Source organism: Crinia signifera, chromosome 6 (assembly GCF_055691185.1).
Source record: "Crinia signifera chromosome 6, ASM5569118v1, whole genome shotgun sequence".
Classification (NCBI taxonomy): Eukaryota; Metazoa; Chordata; class Amphibia; order Anura; family Myobatrachidae; genus Crinia; species Crinia signifera.
Genome location: NC_139222.1, coordinates 219,749,039 through 219,759,318, shown reverse-complemented (window position 1 = coordinate 219,759,318; position 10,280 = coordinate 219,749,039). Strand labels below are relative to the sequence as shown.

The following is a 10,280-nucleotide window of genomic DNA, read 5'->3' as shown; positions in this document are numbered from 1 at the left end:
GAAATACATTCTGGTTGCCGTGTTTGCTGCTTGTGTCTTTGCCGATGTGTGCCGTGCAGCATGTATGATTGCAAAACCCGCAGAATTAAAAGAGGGTGAAGTAAGGACGGGTAATGCTGCTTTCAGACCGCATAACTGGCTTTGACCCTGTATTTGGAAACGTTTCCAAAAACGGGTCTGCCAGATAAAACCCCTTTCAGACCGCAGCACTTAAACGGTATATTACCGTTTAAGTGCCGATTTTTTGACACTGGCAGACCCGTTTTTGGAAGCTTTCCAAATACAGGGTTAAAGCCAGTGCAGCCTTCAGCACTCCCCTCCGTGCAGCTCCCCCCCCCCCCCTCGCGTGTCGACCGAGCGCATGTCGACGCCCCCCGCGCGTGTCGACGCCCCCCGCGCGTGTCGACGCCCCCCCACCCCCCCCGCATGTCGGCGCCCCCCCCGTGTCGACTTACCCCGTGCCGGTACCTCCGTTGTGGACTGCAGCTCAGTATGCTCGGAAAGCACTTATGAAAAAAGTGTCTTCCAGAAAATGGCTGCCCCATAGGAAACCCAGTTTAAAAAAACTGTCTTCCGTATGGGGGCAGCCATTTTCTGAAAGACACTTTTTTCATAAGTGCTTTCCGAGCATACTGAGCTGCAGTGCCGGGAACCACAACGGAGAGACCGGCACGGGGTAAGTCGACACGGGGGGGCCGTCGACACGCGCGGGGGGGGGGTCGACACGCGGGGGGTCGCCGACACGCGCGGGGGGCGTCGACACGCGCGCGGGGGGTGTCGACACGCGCGGGGGGGGCTCCAGTGCTGCGAATACTTAATGAGCGCTCATTAAGTATTCACTGTGCTGAATTTAGGACCCAGCTCATTGGCTGGGTCCTAAATACCGTTTCTGAGCCGATTTTTTGGCTAAAATACCGGTTCAGAAACGGGTAGGACCCTGCATTTTAACCGGTTAGAAAAAACTGCATTTTCTAACCGGTTAAGTGGGACTGGACCTTTCAGACCGCACACATTACCGTTTTAAAACGGTAAAAAAACGGCAATTTACCGTTTTAAAAGTGCGGTCTGAAAGGGGCATTAGTAACAGATTCATCCCATTACAGTATATGTAAGCTATGGAATAAACTAATGTGAAATAAGCGATAAACGTAACATGTTTGCAAATATCTTGCTTATACAGCTTATACAAGTATTGTTTATGATATTTTTGCAATGATTCCAGAATCATAAAACCTAACTTTGATAAAACCTTTATTGAAATGTAGCTGTAATGTAATGATTAGAGACAGGATTATATGCAACATAAAAAGCTTGAAATATGCATGCAAATATGCATGAAAAATACTTAAAATATGCATGAAAAGTGTTAAAATATGCTACATTAAATAATAAAAAAAGTACTTTTTAACTTATTTATTTAAAAATCTGCATACAATTAGTTGCAAATAAACCTCAAAAATAGGCCCACAACATCTGCAGATGCCTAGTGCTGTACACAGGATTTTTTTTCTTCCTGGCTGCTATAGCATACTGCAGTGTCCAAAGCTCTTCTTGCATCAACCACACGGACCCTCATCTCCAGCGCCGATGGTTCAAATGTCAATTTAGCGTGTGAGGGCGGCGCAGTGGAAGGCTTCCTCCCTGCACCGCATACTCACTGTGACACGGCATTTCCTCCGCGCCGTGTGATGTCACAACCCGTCCGCCCGACTCCTCTGCTGCAGAAGTCTGTCTCTTGGTGTAAAGTCCCAGGCCAGGGGCAGGCAAAGGTTCAGGAGCTTCGTAATGGCATTCGCCCCAACTGACTTTTATCAACATGGATTGGCAGCCTAGTGCACTGTCAGACATCCAAGGTTCCCCACACTGCGCACATATTGCCCCAGCCTGCACACTCTACCACTACCTGGCCAGCAGCAGCAGGGCAAAGCAGTGCTGTGATTCGCGGGTGGAAAGGGGACGGGGCCTAAAATATGCACCATCACTAGATTTTAGGTTAAATATGCAATAACCAGTGAGAATGGGCAAAATATGCAAATACATATGCAAATATACAAATGCATATAATCCTGTCTCTAGTAATGATACTATAACTGAAAAAGTTTCACTGCTATAGAGCAACAAAGAGATATGGTTATAAAATTTTGGCAAATATACATGTAAAGATGACATGCACCTTGCAACATCTGTCCATCTGTCTGCCTGTCTATCTATCTAATCATCCTCAAGGTGCAATTATTATATAATATATATATATATATATATATTATTATTATTATTATTAATTATTATACATGGTGCGATGCACACTCCCGCGGGCATCACATCACACAGTGTGCTGCACATACTATTTGTACGGCCCGTGGATCGCATCGCACGCAAATCACATACAAAACGCGATGGGATCCAGACCATAACCGGTGCGGTCATCGCACCGTGTATGGGCACCTATACAGTCTTGAATCCTGGTTATGTATTTCTCACCTGTGATGTACAGTAAGTGTACATTAAAATGTATCATAAACTAGATATCCATGCAGACCCGCAGAGGAGGCAGGGAGTCAATCAACCCTTCACGTCAACCCTTATGACCATGTCGTGCTAATGCATGTCGACCTATTTGACGGGTAAACCTAGTGACTGTCATCCTATAGTAGTCGACCTAATTCTTGCCAACCTAACAATTGCCGACCCCATTGATAGCCTTGATCCCAACTTATGTTTAACAAATATCAACATGATATATTTTTCATCATTTACACTATAAAACTATTTCATTTCCCATTTCCAGGTTGTCTTTATGATGGAGAAATACATGGTTTTGGATCTTCCTGGGAGACAGATTGTATGAACTGTTATTGCAGTAGTAGCGGTGGAATACAATGTTGCACTGCGTGAGTTGTTACCATAAGCTTCTTTACGGAGCACTAATGTTTTAGGATAATCCCTGTCTACTAATACAGTACATGTTGAACTAAACCATCTACAGCCTCCAACTCTTCCAAGGTACCAAACATTGCGGTATAACAGGGTTGCCTACCCTCCCGGAAATCGGGTCACCCTCCCGGCCCCCCGGAAAGGTGGCCAACCCTCCCGGATTCTGGGGGACCCCCGCTCCCCCCCCCTGATTGCGCCCCCCCCCCCCCCCCTGACCGCAGCATTTACATTACCTTATGTTTGCAGATCTACGGGGAGGGGACGGGGCTAAGCATCATAATCGTGTCATTAAGCCTCGCCCCCTCCACGGAGATAGGCAAATTGAGTAATTTTCCTTCATGGGGGTGGGGCTTAATGATGTCACGATTAAGCCCCGCCCACGAGCTCCTGCTGAAAGTCTCCTCTCCCGGAGAGGAGCTTTTAAAAGTCGGCAACCCTGCGGTATAATTTCCATATATTTACATACAGTATGCACTTGGATGGTTTTAGCACTTTGAAGATCTTGGTATGGCAACATCCTATATTCAATAGAACACCCATCTTACAAAATATACCCCATATGCTTTGCATGAAAAAATAAAACACACACACACAGGCCCTCACAACAAAAAAAACACACACACACAGACAGGAAAACACACAGACACCCACAGGTATAAAAAAAAAAACACACACACATAGAATAGACAAGAAAGAATACACACTTAGGCTTCCACAGGAAACAAGAAAACATTTAAGCCCACATAAATAAACCCACACACATACAGTAGGTAAAACCCACCACACACACACACATAGACAAAACAAAACACACACAAGCCCCTAATGGGAAAAAAAAATCGCACGCATACTGTACAGTATACACAGATAGGAAGACACACACAAAAAATAAAAATAGCACTAATAAAAATAAAATGCACATACATGGACCCCCACAAGACAAAAGAATGCACATAAGCACTGATAGGAAAAAATATGCACACATAGGGGGGATTCATGTTGGATCGGAACAGGGTGAATTCGGCCCCGTTCCAATGATGGGTGGTCCTCACATGTGCAAGCACATATTTGTGCATGTGCAGGCCCCGGCAACAAACGGCTTTGGAGAGTTACACATTTGCCAGGCCATTCTTTTTGGGGAGAGAGGGCTGGGGGCAAAAATGGGGCTCGTCCATGGGAATGCCCAGCATTGTATGGGCGTCCCCATTAAAACGCTGGGCGTTCCCATGGGATTACAGATGGCCAATGCCTGCCGGGTTTGGGTGGCTGATGTCACAGGAACCGAGGTGATTCAGTGGCACTGGGGGTTGGCGGGCATTTGTTGGGGTTTGGTAAGCAGCGATTTCCACTGCTTAATAAGCCAAGCAGAATTAGGCCCACGGACTCCCACAAGAAACAGATAACTCTCATAGACGCTCACTGTAAAAAACACACAAAAGCCGCTCAGGAACAAACACATAGACATAGATAGTCCAACCCAAGATCACAATATGTCTTATGGTTAAAAAGGAGAGAGAAAGGCTGACAAGCGGTAGGTGATAGGGAGAGGGTAACAGGGAGAGCTAGAGAGTGCTGGAGAGAGGGTGATGGTAGAGAAGGAGAGAGTAACAAGCAGAGGATGACAGGGAAAGGGTGGCATAGATAGGAAGAGAGTAATGAGGGGAGGGTGAGCAGAGGCAGGGGATGACAATGAATAGGTGATTAGGAGATGGTGATGAGGAGAGGATGTCAGGGAGAAGCATTGAAAGACAGGGAGAGGCAGAGGGTGGCAAGCTGATGGTTACAGGGAGAGGGTGGCATGAAGAGGCAGATGGTGCTGTACAGATGGTGATGGGGAGAGGCTGACATAGGATGGCAGAGAGATGCAGAGAGTGACAACCAGAGTGTGACACACTTGTATAGCAGAGATTATAATATTGTATTAGATATTACTTTGATCAAGCGCTATGCTCCGACCTCCCCTGCATGTAATCGTCACAGTGAACTCTTCTGAGTTAGTATATGACAGATGCCTGTAAAGGTAAATTTTAGTTGAGATGGGAACGTAAGTTCAAATGTTCTCACTCCGAGAATTGTTCATTTCAATGTATTGCATCCATATATAAACTGGGGAACCAGGAATAGCAGTCTGTATATGACAGATGAATGAATGAGAAATTGCTTAAATGAGAGGAATACTCACACCCTCATATTTGTTGATCAGGTCTCAGGTGTAAAGGTGTGTAACCGTAGGCGGCTGTCCGCACAGAGCAGCCACGGGTTCCGATACAGGGAGTGGTATCCCTTGTGACACCTGTACGTGGGGTCCGACCACTATCTCCAATGTCAGGACTACCAATTGCTTAGTACAGCTGTCGAGGAGGTCTGATATAGTGCTGTTTCTCTGGATAAGTGGTCACTATATTGTTTGTGTCCACAGGGAGGGAGGGCACTGATCCAACAATCAATCTGAGGAAATCGTTAAAAGATATTAACGAAGATACGCGTTAAGAGTGAGAGCACTCTGACTACTGGATATATGGCAGCAATAGTGATTGCCAGTGATAGTGATACCAGTCGTAGTTATAGGCACAGTTGCTACAAATTGATGAATAGATATCTTGAACTTGAAAGCTGGTTCACGTTAGCATGTAGGTGAGATACCCAAATATATGAATGGATTTTCATAGACCTTTAAGGAGAAGAATTTGTTTGTACCTACACTGAGTATCGCCAATCATTTTAAGCATTTTTTTTTCTATTTAAAACTGCAATATGTTTGTGACCAGTCTTCTCTTCTTATTCAGCCCTTCATGTATGAAGAACATGATGGTAGTCGAGGAAAGTGAGGAAAACTAAAGAGATTATGGTATTACACGTCATACATTGTATTCTCCTCCTCATTACTAACTAATAGATTATTAATAATTGCCTCTGTCCTTTTTTCCAGCGTCTGACAATCTCTCCAACATGTTCATGTTCTACAGTTTGAATGCACCATAATCAGGAATACTCTTTCTTCTTCAAGGACTATTAGGTGGTATTTCTTCAATCTTCCAAACTGGTTTATTAAATTGTCTACAGCATTATACCGGTCTCTGCCTGTTTTTGCCCTTTTCATTAAAACCTTCAAAAACTTTTCTTCCATGTTCTTGTGGTGATATATCATTTACCGGCAAGCAGAGCATAATGTCCTTCTAACTGGGATTTGGTGGTTGTGAGTCACACTGGTAAAGATTAAAAAACATTTATTTGTTTAATAGCAAGAGCATTGTCCATGTATTAAATGTAACCATTGGTGAAGCTATAAGTATATCTTGAGTGTTAGGCCCTGTCTACATGGGGGGATGGGGGAGCAGGTGATGAGTGATGTGCTTAAGCATAGATCGCTTTTGCCTTTACTAACTGTAATCTTAGCAGGATAGATACTGCCCTAAAAGAATGTACGGGTGTGGTGTATCGTGTACAGGGGCTGGCTGGCAACTTTTAGCCTGGGGGGGCAAGTCCAGAGCACTGGCCCATAAGTAGGACCCCACCGGCTGCTCCCCTGTATAATATAAAGACCCCCACAGGCTGCTCCCCCTGTATAATAGGACACAACGGGCTGCTCCCCGTGTTATAATCATAACAGGACACCACAGGCTGCTCCATTGCGTAAAAGACAGGACACCACAGGCTTCTCCCCCTGTATAATATAATAATAGCAATGCCATGACACAAATTATTATACAAGGAGAACAGCCTGTGGTGTCATGGCATTATTATTATAAAGAGGGAGCAGGCTGTGGTGTCATGGCATTATTTTATATTATACAGGGGGAGCAGCCTGTGGTGCCATGGCATTATTATTATACAGGGGGAGCAGCCTGTGGTGTCATGGCATTATTATTATACAATAATGCCATGGCACCACAGGCTGCTCCCCCTGTATAATAATTTTTGTCATGGCATTACTATTATTATATTATACAGGGGGAGCAGCCTGTGGTGTCGTGGCATTACTTTTATATTATACAGGGGGAGCAGCCTGTATTGTCATGGCATTATTATTATACAGGGGGAGTGGCCTGTGGTGTCATGGCATTATTATTATACAATAATGCCATGACACCACAGGCTGCTCCCCCTGTATAATAATAATAATAATAATAATAATAATAATAATAATAATAATAATAATGCCATGACACCACAGGCTGCTCCCCCCTGTATAATATAAAAGTAATGCCATGACACCACAGGCTGCTCCCTCTTTATAATAATTATGCCATGACACCACAGGCTGCTCCCCCTGTATAATATAAAAGTAATGCCATGACACCACAGGCTGCAACCTCTGTATAATAATAATGCCATGACACCACAGGCTGCTCCCCCTGTATAATAATTTGTGTCATGGCATTACTATTATTATATTATAGAGGGGGAGCAGCCTGTGGTGCCGTGGCATTACTTTTATATTATACAGGGGTAGCAGCCTGTGGTGTCATGGCATTATTATTATACAGGGGGAGCGACCTGTGGTGTCATTATGCCATGACACCACAGGCTGCTCCCCCTGTATAATAATAATAATGCCATGACACCACAGGCTGCTCCCCCTGTATAATATAAAAGTAATGCCACGACGCCACAGGCTGCTCCCCCTGTATAATATAATAAAAGTAATGCCATGACACATAAATTATTATACAGGGGGAGCAGCCTGTGGTGTCATGGCATTATTATTATTATATAGGGGGAATCAGCCTGTGGTGTCATGACATTACTTTTATATTATACAGGGGGGGCAGCCTGTGGTAATTTTTCCTGCTGCAGCCACAGATCAGTCCCCCGATACGTCCAGACTCAGTCCAGCGTGTCGTGCGTGCCTGCCTGCTTCCTTTTTCTGCACTGTCTGCAGACGCGTGGGTGGGAGGCGTCATTGTCATGACGTCCACACCCAGCGTCTGCAAGTGCTGGGTGGTCAGAGGGAATAGGCTGCCGGCCCGGGCCCTCCTCCACGTAGCTGTGGAGGCCGGCGGCCATGTTTCTGTAGCCGCAGCCCGCAGACATGTTTTTAAAGACTACAGGAACATGGCCGCCGGCAGTGCAACGTAGGTAAGGCGGCCGCGGACGCGAGCACTCGTGCCAGAGCGGCTTAGGGGGCACATGGCACCCTGCCCCCCGGCCCAGCCCACCCCTGATCGTGTACCGTATTCAGATTTCTTTTAAATGCAGCATAAAGAAAAATGCAATACATGCTGGTTAAGACATGTAGCTCCATGTTAATGAACCAATTGATTGCTTTCACACAAATGCATACAATTATAGTTTTATGACAATATAATTTTATATAACATATAAATGAGCTAACCAAACATACTTACTCCTGTTAGTCTATTGGTGGTATCAGGGTTATTTTGGTCTGCGCATGCAGTAAGGTGCAACCAGATTCAGGGGACAATTCTCTTTGTTGTTACACAGTATAAGCCCCAGACAGGCAAACGCAGAATTTGTAATGGGAGATTCCAGATGGAATAAATAATAAAAAATAAACCATACAACCATTTTATTTTATTGTTCCAAAATATATATAGAAGTGAACCAGGCCGGCACTCCACAACAATGCAATTTTATACTTGCCCCGGTGACTTCCGAGGTATAAAGATACCTCATGTAGATTATTTTTTGGGGATGGCGCCACTCGTAGGATTTTTGCAGAATAATCAGGAGAGACTGTGGGTCTTGTTAGTTCAAAGCTAACAAGACCCACAGTCCGGCGTGATTTTTCTGCAAAGTCCTACAAGTGCCGCCATCCCCCCATAAAATCTATCTATATGTCGGTGAGATAGGCGGCGCTGACGGTCTTTCTGGTAATTAAGCCATTCTAGGCATTAATAGATTCAGCGTTTTGAGTTTTATTTAAATCTTTGTAGTTTTCCTGATGAAGGTTTAAATAAAACCGAAACGTTGAATCTGTTAATGCCTAGCGTGACTTAATTACCAGAAAGCCAGTGAGTGCGAAGCTGTAGGTAGCGCTGCATGGTTTGTGCTGTGGAAGTATATATAAAGGAAGCAATGAACCGGCACTCCATGTAGACTGTGAAGGCCCCCATACACTATGCGATTTTCGGCCGATTTCATCCGATTTCGGACCTTTGGTCCGATAAATCGGGTGAAACCGGCCGAAAATCACATGTGTTTGACATCTGATCTGATCTGATGCGCGGTCCCGCGCGCATCGGATCGGATCACGGCGTCGGACCTGCAGAACATAAGAAATATCGGAATCTGAGCCATCATGGGTGCTTTTTAGCACCCACGATGTTCAGATCCGATATATCTTTATATACAGCCCCCCTGTCCCCCCCCCGCATTGACGGTTCCCGGCGGAGGTAGTGCAGACGGGTACCGCAGGCATCGCAGAGCAGAGACCGTCGGCGCAGTGGGAGAATAGGAAGAAATCCTATTCAAAAGACCGGGCGGCCGCTGATTGGCTGAGCTCAGCGGCCGCCCGGTCTTTTTGAATAAGATTTCTTTCTATTCTCCCACCGCGCCGACAGTCTCTGCTCTGCGACGCCTGCGGTCCCCGCCTACACTACCTCCGCAGGGAGCCGGGAGCCGTCAATGCGGGGGGGGGGGGGGGGCGGGCGCTGCTTGAAAGACAGGGGGTGCTGCCGGGGACACAGAGGTGGCAGTGACAGAGCCGGGCAGGGGGAGGCGGGAGCTGTCAGCACTGGAAAAAAAAGCCCATACAATGAATGGGCAGCCTGTGATTGGCTGAGCGCTCTCTCAGCCAATTGCTGACTGGCTGAGAGAGCGCTCAGCCAATCACAGGCTGCCCATTCATTGTATGGGCTTTTTTTCCAGCACTGACAGCTCCCGCCTCCCCCTGCCCGGCTCTGTCACTGTCCCCCGCAGCATCCCCTGCACGCTGCCTTAGCAGCGCCCCCCACCAGCAGCCCTGTTCTGCACCCCCCCCCCCCCCCCCTGCTCCCCGGGTTTACATGTGATAAATCGAGACGATTTATCACATGTAAAAAATGGCACATCAAGTGCCAATCTTATCAAGCTCCCCCGGGGAGCTGCCGGGGAAGCTCAGGGGGTAGTCGGGGGCGACTTGTCCTTAGGACAAGTCGCCCTAGTATATGGGGGCCTTTAGAGAACATGTGTGCCCTTGCAGAGTATAGATAATCAGCTAGTATGGGGACCCGATGTGTACACATGGCATGGTACTACAAGATTTTTAATAAAGTAGAATTTAATCTACAACATTTAGAGGTACACAAGACTCTGTTGTACACAGAACCGTTGTACATTAAATTCTACTCTTTCAAAAATCCTGGAGTGCCATGCCATGGTGTAGCCATCGGGTCCACATACTA

General features: G+C 46.2%; 1 long non-coding RNA gene across 1 annotated transcript; it reads left to right on the top strand.

Annotated features, from left to right (window-relative positions):
* Positions 1-2,786: 2,786 nt before the first annotated feature.
* LOC146007216 (uncharacterized) lies at positions 2,787-5,995 on the top strand. The gene is made up of 3 exons (XR_014444286.1): positions 2,787-2,891; positions 5,721-5,782; positions 5,864-5,995. It is a non-coding gene; the product is annotated as an uncharacterized LOC146007216 (long non-coding RNA).
* The last annotated feature ends 4,285 nt before the right edge of the window (positions 5,996-10,280 follow it).